Consider the following 7,641-nt stretch of genomic DNA (forward strand, 5'->3'; position numbering starts at 1 on the left):
TCAATGTGACTAGTGGCTACCATATTGGACAGGGCAGACAATGCCTATCACAGCACATGCACAAAATAGACAATAGACGCTCAATAACATTTATTAAATGGATGGATGAATAAGTGATTAAATGAACTTAATTATAGCCTATACATGTGACAGTGTTTGTATCGCTACAATTAGATAATTTTACAATTTACTTAACATAGGTGGGCAGTAGCTACTTTCCTGTTGCTTTATACTCTGAATAGCTTTTTTTTTTTGCCACTGGAAAAATAACAAATGCTAAAACACATAAACAAGATTCTATATTTAAGCCTCACTTTCTCTGAGTTCAGTATAAATTCAATCTGACTTGGAGGTCAGCCTCTTTTGTTTTTCAGAAATAAAAAAAAACTGTGATGTACATGTTTTATTTAGTAGTGGGTTCTCGTTATGACATTTCCCTTTAGGAATGAAAAAGGAAGAGATAAGTTATTATCAATGCAGCCACAAGCAAATCCAGCCATCTTCCTCGGCACTGAAGGGAAATGTCAAAAAGGATTATTCATGCATTAAAGATTCATGGACATGTTATCCCTCTCCTATATTGAAGGACTGGATTGTGTTTAAATACTTGTAGACCATTATGAGACAGTAGGGACTTGGCAGCTTGAAATAGCATTTTCCTCAGTAGCTTTATGACCTCAACGGTCTCACACAGAGATAGAAAGAAATATTTCATTGATATTTCACCTGAGTGATAGTTGTTTTTAAGGTTACTGAAACTTGCAAAAGAATGTCTTCATGTTGTTTTGAATTTATTTCTTAATATTTTTATGTTTTTTAAACATCAAATTTGAATATTTGGGTCTGTTTCCTCTTTCTAGTATGACAGTTAAGAAACCAAGGTACAATGAAGTCATAAGGAGATTCCCAAAACAGGGCAAAAGGGGAATCTTGTATTCAATTGAACAGGCAGAGTCTGGATAGTGAGAATTAAGTAAACCAAAAAATCATGATAAGCAAAATAAGCCAAACACAAAAGGACAAATATTGCATTATTCCACTTTATAAAATACATAGAATAAGCAAATTTATAGGGATAGAAAGTAAATTTGAGGTTACCCAGAGACTGGGGAGAGGGAGGAATGGGAAATATTGCTTAATGGTTACAGAGTTTTTGTTTGGGTGATGAAAAAGTTTTGGAAATAGATAGTGGTGTTGGTTGCACAACATTGTGAATGTAATCAATGCCACAAAATCATACACTTAAAATTTGTTGAAATAAGAAAAAATAGAATTGGGTAAATCAGTAGGTCTCACATAAAAGAAAAATAACATTGTTTGGGAGAGATCAACAGCCAAGTTTAACCCAGGTAGTTAGCCCAGCAAAGTCATATAAAAAAACATCTAATTTCAAACTTTGATTTTGACAGGTAGCATTCTATAGGGAAAGAAGGTTGCCCTCCAAACAAACTGCAGTGAAATAACACGGAATGGACTTAAATAGGAGGTTAATGGGCTGGAAAGGCTGCTGGAGGGCACCACTCACCTGAAGGTGATATACTGGAGTGCAGCTGTGCCCTCCCACAAACATCTCCTGGGGCCCCGGGGAGGAGAAGACGATGGGCTGGAGTCACTGACGGACTGAGTGTGGCATTTCTTGAGTTTTATGTGCCTGTGGTATGACATCAGTACAAGAAAGGAATCTCAGGGCAATTTTTTCCTCCTTTTGGCGTGAAGCAGGGTCTCAAGCTGAGAACAACACTTTCTGAACACCCGCAGAGTGATCCTTTGGAAGTCTAACGGACATCTCTAATGAGAGCTCAGCCACTCACTCTTCCCTGCCTCCGCTGAAGCCCATAGGAAGCCTCGTCATCTTGTTGTTACCCTCAAGTTTCTCATCTGTCTCTCACAACACAGAGCCTAGAAATGGTAAGGTATTTCAGGAAGGATATAACTAATGATTCATTTCCTGTATGTAGCAGTCAGGGTTCAGGTAAGAAAGCAGAGCTAGGACGATTATGACAAGAAAAAGGGGTTTATTGTAGGATGAGACCATACACTAGTATGGGAGAAGCTGAGAAAGCCCTAGAAAAAAAGAGTCAAAGGATCAAAGAAAGCATCACCAACCAATCAAACTTAAGCACTGACATACATGACATGCCAGACCTTTCAGGGAAATCTGAGAAGCCAAGCATGTCTAGCTGGCAGATGAGGGCCTTAAGGAGAAGCACATGGAAAGATCTAAAAGGGCTGTGCCTCTGTGCAGCTCTGTGGGGCTATGGCCAAGTACTGTGGAGCGTTTGGTGCCACTGTGGGTCCAGAAGCAGAGCAGAGGAGAGTGAGGGCTAGCAGGAGCCCACCAGACACTTGTACTACTGCCCATCACCATATATGACCACAAAACCTTCATGGTTTGCTTTGCTTCCATCTTCCAAACCTCACACACGTTTCTCCTTTGACCAACTCTAGCTCTGAACCATGTAGTTATCAGTATAACCCAAGTTGAAATAGCACAATCTAGCGTATTGTGTCTTGCAATTAATGTTTATACTTATGCTGAAATAAAGGCATTGGAAGTGTTCCTTAAATTAGAATAGAGGAAATTCTTACTCATCCTCTTCTTGCCCTTTCCAGGTGAAGAAAACATTGAAAATTAATTTTAAAAATAATCAAGAATATTTCACTTGTTTCCTCCTGACACTGTTCATTTGCTTCATGGTAATTGATGGTAGAAAAAGATAGCACTTTGTTACTCCCCATCACGTCAAGCTGAGTCACAAGTCTGTCATTTCACATTTTCAGCTCAACTTAAAGAATTATCTATCAACAAATTGAGCAGTTTCTACACAATGCCTAGAATCCAGAAGTAGAGTATTTTTTTTATAGTTTACTGAACCATTCCTTTATTGTTAGACATGTGGGGTAAGAGAAATATGTGATCACAAAGCTCTTTCCAAAGTCATAGTCCTGTCCACAAAATGCTGGGCTGCGGTCAGCGCTCAGTCTTGGCGTCTTGTCCCATCTTCCAGATGACCAGGTGCATGCAGGCGCTGGCGTCCTCGCTGGAGTTGTGGCCATCCATCCGGTTCTGGATGACGTGTCTGAGGTAGTGAGCCGTGAGGTTGCGAAGGGAGCGCTTGTAGGGGAGGCCGCGGCGGTGCGGGAAGAGCACAGATGTGTCCAGCACGGTGCCGTGGATGAGCTTCAAGGCCAGCAGGTCGCTCTGCAGGCTGTGTCCGATGAGGATGGTGTGGGCATTGAAGAGCGTCAGCAAGGCGGCCTGAACGTCCCGGATCGAGGAGCTGGTGTGGGCCAGGTCAGCCGCGGTGACTCCGGAAAACCTGGTGTTGTAGTCGACGATGTCGCGGTCCGGCCTGACGAAGGTGTCGTACACCAGCCGCAGGGCGCTGTCCACCACGCTGACGCGGGTCAGCTCCAGGCCAGAGGTGGTGTAGCACATCTCACAGTCCAGGGCGTAGATGCCGGGGTGAGCCCCTGGGGGCAGCTCTTTGTCCAAGGTCTGCACGAAGCCCTGCAGGTCCTGCTGGCGGCCGTCCTGCACGTGCTGCTGGGCCACCTGGCAGCCAGGGGAGCCGATGGGGGCCGAGCAGCACGTGTACTGAATCTCCCAGCCCCCAGCCGCTGGAGTGGGGCGCAGCCGCCCCCAGTGGTAGTGACATTCTTCCTGGTGCACACAGCGGCCCGAGGGGGCCACGAGGTACTGGGTGCCACAGCGGCAGCACAGCCTGCAGGAGGCATCTTGGGGCGGCTTCTCTTGGGTGGTGAAGAGGACAGCGCCCCCGGGCCGCTTGGGGTGCGCAAAGGGGTAGCCATTCTCCTTGAGCTGGGCCTGGGTTAGCAGGTGCTCCTTGAGGCGCTGGTACAGGCCGGCCCCTTGCAAAGGATCCTCTTCAGGGGGGCTGTTCGGGCACTGGAGTGAGAAGCTGGTCTGGGTGGCCAACTTGCCCCCCAGCACCACCTTCTGGGACACAGCCCCCCTGTCCCGGGTCTTGTGGAGACCGGCTCCAAGCCCTGCATCTTGTGGAAGGTGTTTACGGCCACGTCCCAGTCCATCCTCTTGCTGGGGCTCTGGTGGTCGGCCGCCTTCTCCTCCTTCAGCTCCTCTGTGGCTTCCTGGGTGGAGGAGCAGAACTTGAGACCCTCGTCCATAAAGAAGCTGAGATGGCGTTGACGGGTGATGGCGGGCACTTTGCCCCCACACTCTTTTGGAGGAATGGGCTTCTGAGAACTCTGCTCAGGTGGGCCGCAGGTTACAAGTTTGGGAGGCACAGTGCTGGTGGCCATGGACGCCTGTCCTGATGGGGCGCGGGCCTCTGGGAGCTGGCTGCCCAACCCCTGGGCCTTGGGAGGAGGGCTGCTGCTGCTGCTGGCCAGGAAGCGCCTCTTGGCACCTGCAGCCAGGCAGGGCATGGTGTCGAGGGCAGTCCTCCTCTTGTCTCTGGCAGCTGAGAGGTGGATGGAAGGGGACTTCGGGGCCGGATCCTGGGCAGCCTGGGACAGGCTGGCTGACTCCATGGGAGGCTTATCTGCTCCCTGCAGCAGGTCACACAGCTCCTGAGCGGGGGGTAGCCGGGTGCGGGGGGCCAGGCCTCTCCTCACGGACTCTGGCTGGATGATGGGATATATGGAGGCCCAGCTGTATATGGGGGGCACCGGGAGCAGGCCGCCAGGGCCAATAGGTTGATGGCAGAGCCACTGGCAGGAAGGCCGGTGCACCAGGGTTGAGGCAGGGCAGGAGGCACCCAGCTTGGCCTCCTGAGCTTGCAGATGGCCGGAAGGAAACCAGTTCGGTGCTGTGGCCCTCAGGAGGGTTGGAGCTCGCGCTGCTTCACTTATCCTGGGTGGCGACATGGTCCTTGCACTCCTGGGCTCTGGTGTCTAATGGCCTAGGCTGGGTGCCCTCAGCCCTTATATAAGCAGAAAGCCTGTCTCCAAGCAGATTAACTCGCTCAGCCAATGAATCCTACTTGATCTCATCTTCTCTAGATTGTTTTTCAGAACCCAGGGCACCTGGAGTCAGATGCACAAACTGATCCCACCGTACTTAATCCGATATTCTCTGGACTGGCTTCTAGAATCACAGAGCTCCCTCGGGACCGAATCAACAGGAGGGAGCTCTGAGTACAGAGGGTGGGCCCCATCCTCTGCTTAGTTCTCCTAGTGCCAGGTCACTGAGTGCCGGAAGCCAGTCCATCCTTGCTGCTTGACACAGTTGCTGCAGGGAAGAAACATCTGCACAGCATATGTTTCAAGGGACCTGGTGTATATGGCATACTGTTCTTAATATGTTTGCTCCCCTTCTTAGCGCTATGTGTTTTAACCAAGGTCATCTCTCTGAGAAAGGTTGTTTCCCTGGAATTAGGGAGGGAATAAAACCCCTTAACTACATGCCAGGCGGCTAATTAATCACTTAAACTACGAACAATCACGCTTAAGCTACATAATCTTTACTTAGGATAATCTCCTTCAGTTACTTCCTTGTAGCTTAATAGAACAATAGGGTAACCTTGGAATGGAGATAAGAAACGCCCTAAACTTTGGAATAGAATGGATAGCATTAAAATCAACTGGTATAAATACAGATGTAACAAGACAATAAACACAGAACTTGGCTGGAGATCCTGGCTAGAGAACCTGGGTCATCTCTCTGAGAAAGGTTGTTTCCCTGGAATTAGGGAGGGAATAAAACCCCTTAACTACATGCCAGGCGGCTAATTAATCACTTAAACTACGAACAATCACGCTTAAGCTACATAATCTTTACTTAGGATAATCTCCTTCAGTTACTTCCTTGTAGCTTAATAGAACAATAGGGTAACCTTGGAATGGAGATAAGAAACGCCCTAACCTTTGGAATAGAATGGATAGGATTTAAATCTACTGGTATAAATACAGATGTAACAAGACAATAAACACAGAACCTGGTTGGAGTACCTGGCTATAGAAGCTGGCTATGATGATCACCTGAACGCTGCCTCCGTGTTCTTCATTCTTCGCCGACTCCATCCACACCTTTGGGAACGCCTGGACCTGCTGGGGCTGGACCCCAACAACTGAGTGCCCCAGAGTGACCCAACAACCGTGCCTGTCTATGGGCCAAGGGGAGGAAGCCAAGGCTCAGAGAGGTTAAGACCATACAACCCAAGTCGGGAGCAAGACAGGGATCAGGCACTGTGACCTTGTACCTTTCATCTCCCGACCCAGCATGGAGCACAACTCTGATTGAATGTAGGTCCCGGCACTTGTCTGCCAGGACCCGGAGTGTGTGGGACTGCGTCTCCTTGCCTTGCTTGGTGAGACGAGAGGTCCTCTATGTCTCCTGCCCAGGGGACAGAGTGGTCAGACGCAATGGCTCCTTGTCTTCTACCTTCTCTTCTTTGGGGGGCTGGAACACATGGTTATCCCTCCACCGCCAAGAATGAACCTTTTTGGGCCTGGCTGATGTCATGAGGCATCATATCCTCAAAGGGTTGTCATCCATGTTGGAGCACGTGTCAGAATTTCCTTCCTTTTTTAAAGCTGAACACAATTCCATGGTACATGTCTAGGCTCCATTTTGCTTCTTATCCATTCATCTCTCCAGGCACATTCCTCAGTGGCTGCTTCCATCTGACATGTTGTGAACACAGGTGCCCAAATATCTCTTCAAGACCCCGCTTTCCATTTCTGTGTGTATATACCCAGAGGAGGCACTGCTCGACCATTTGGTAATTTTATTTAATTTTTATGGTTTTGTTTGTTAATCCTCTCTAGGGAATATTTTTCCGATTGATTTTTAGAGAGTGTTGGAAAGGAGGAAAGGGAGAGAGAGAGAGGGAGAGAGTGAGAGAAAGGGAGGGAGGGAGCGAGAGAGGGAGAGAGAGAGCGAGAGAGAGTGAGAGAGAGAGAGAGAGAGAGAGAGAGAGAGAAGAGAAACCTCTATGAGAGAGAAGCATCAATTGGCTGCCTCCTGCACACCCCCTATTGGGGATGGGACCCCAAACCCGGGCATGTGCCCTGTACAGGAATCAAACCTGCAAACCAACTGAGCCACATGCCAGGGCAGAACTGACCTTAATTCTTGATAAATAGGACTTCACTAACTTGGACTCATCATAAGAAGTTCAGTAAAAAAAATTATTATAGCTTAGTCAAAGACTTAGTGCAAGTATTTGTACGTTTATTAGTAATTTGGCTGCGAATGATATATTTGTACTAATTAGAACTATATTTTTACACAAACAGTTATCATGCTTTTATCTTCTAAAGTTTTATGCAAGTCAAAGATAACCTTATAAACTTGTTTGTATTATGGTATTTCCTAAATTGTATCATAGTGTATTATTTTCCCAGAACTATTGTAACACACTGCCACAAACTGGGTGGCTTACAACAAATGTATTCTCTCGTAGTTGTGGAGGCTGGAAGTCTGAGATCAAGATGTCGGCAGGGCCATACTCCTTCTAGAGCAGTGGTTCTCATCCTTCCTAATGCCGCGACCCTTTAATACAGTTCCTCATGTTGTGGTGACCCCCAATTTCATTGTTACAAATTGAACATAATTAAAGCATAGCGATTAATCACAAAAACAACATGTAATTATATATGTGTTTTCTGATGGTCTTAGGAGACCCCTGTGAAAGGGTCGTTTGACCCCCAAAG

At 47.3% G+C, this 7,641-nt stretch overlaps 1 pseudogene; it reads right to left on the reverse strand.

The window, feature by feature from the left end:
• Nucleotides 1–2,971: 2,971 nt before the first annotated feature.
• Nucleotides 2,972–4,851, reverse strand: LOC102247058 (annotated as a pseudogene).
• Between the last annotated feature and the right edge of the window lie 2,790 nt (nt 4,852–7,641).

Source organism: Myotis brandtii, unplaced genomic scaffold (genome assembly GCF_000412655.1).
Source record: "Myotis brandtii unplaced genomic scaffold, ASM41265v1 scaffold927, whole genome shotgun sequence".
Taxonomy (NCBI): Eukaryota; Metazoa; Chordata; class Mammalia; order Chiroptera; family Vespertilionidae; genus Myotis; species Myotis brandtii.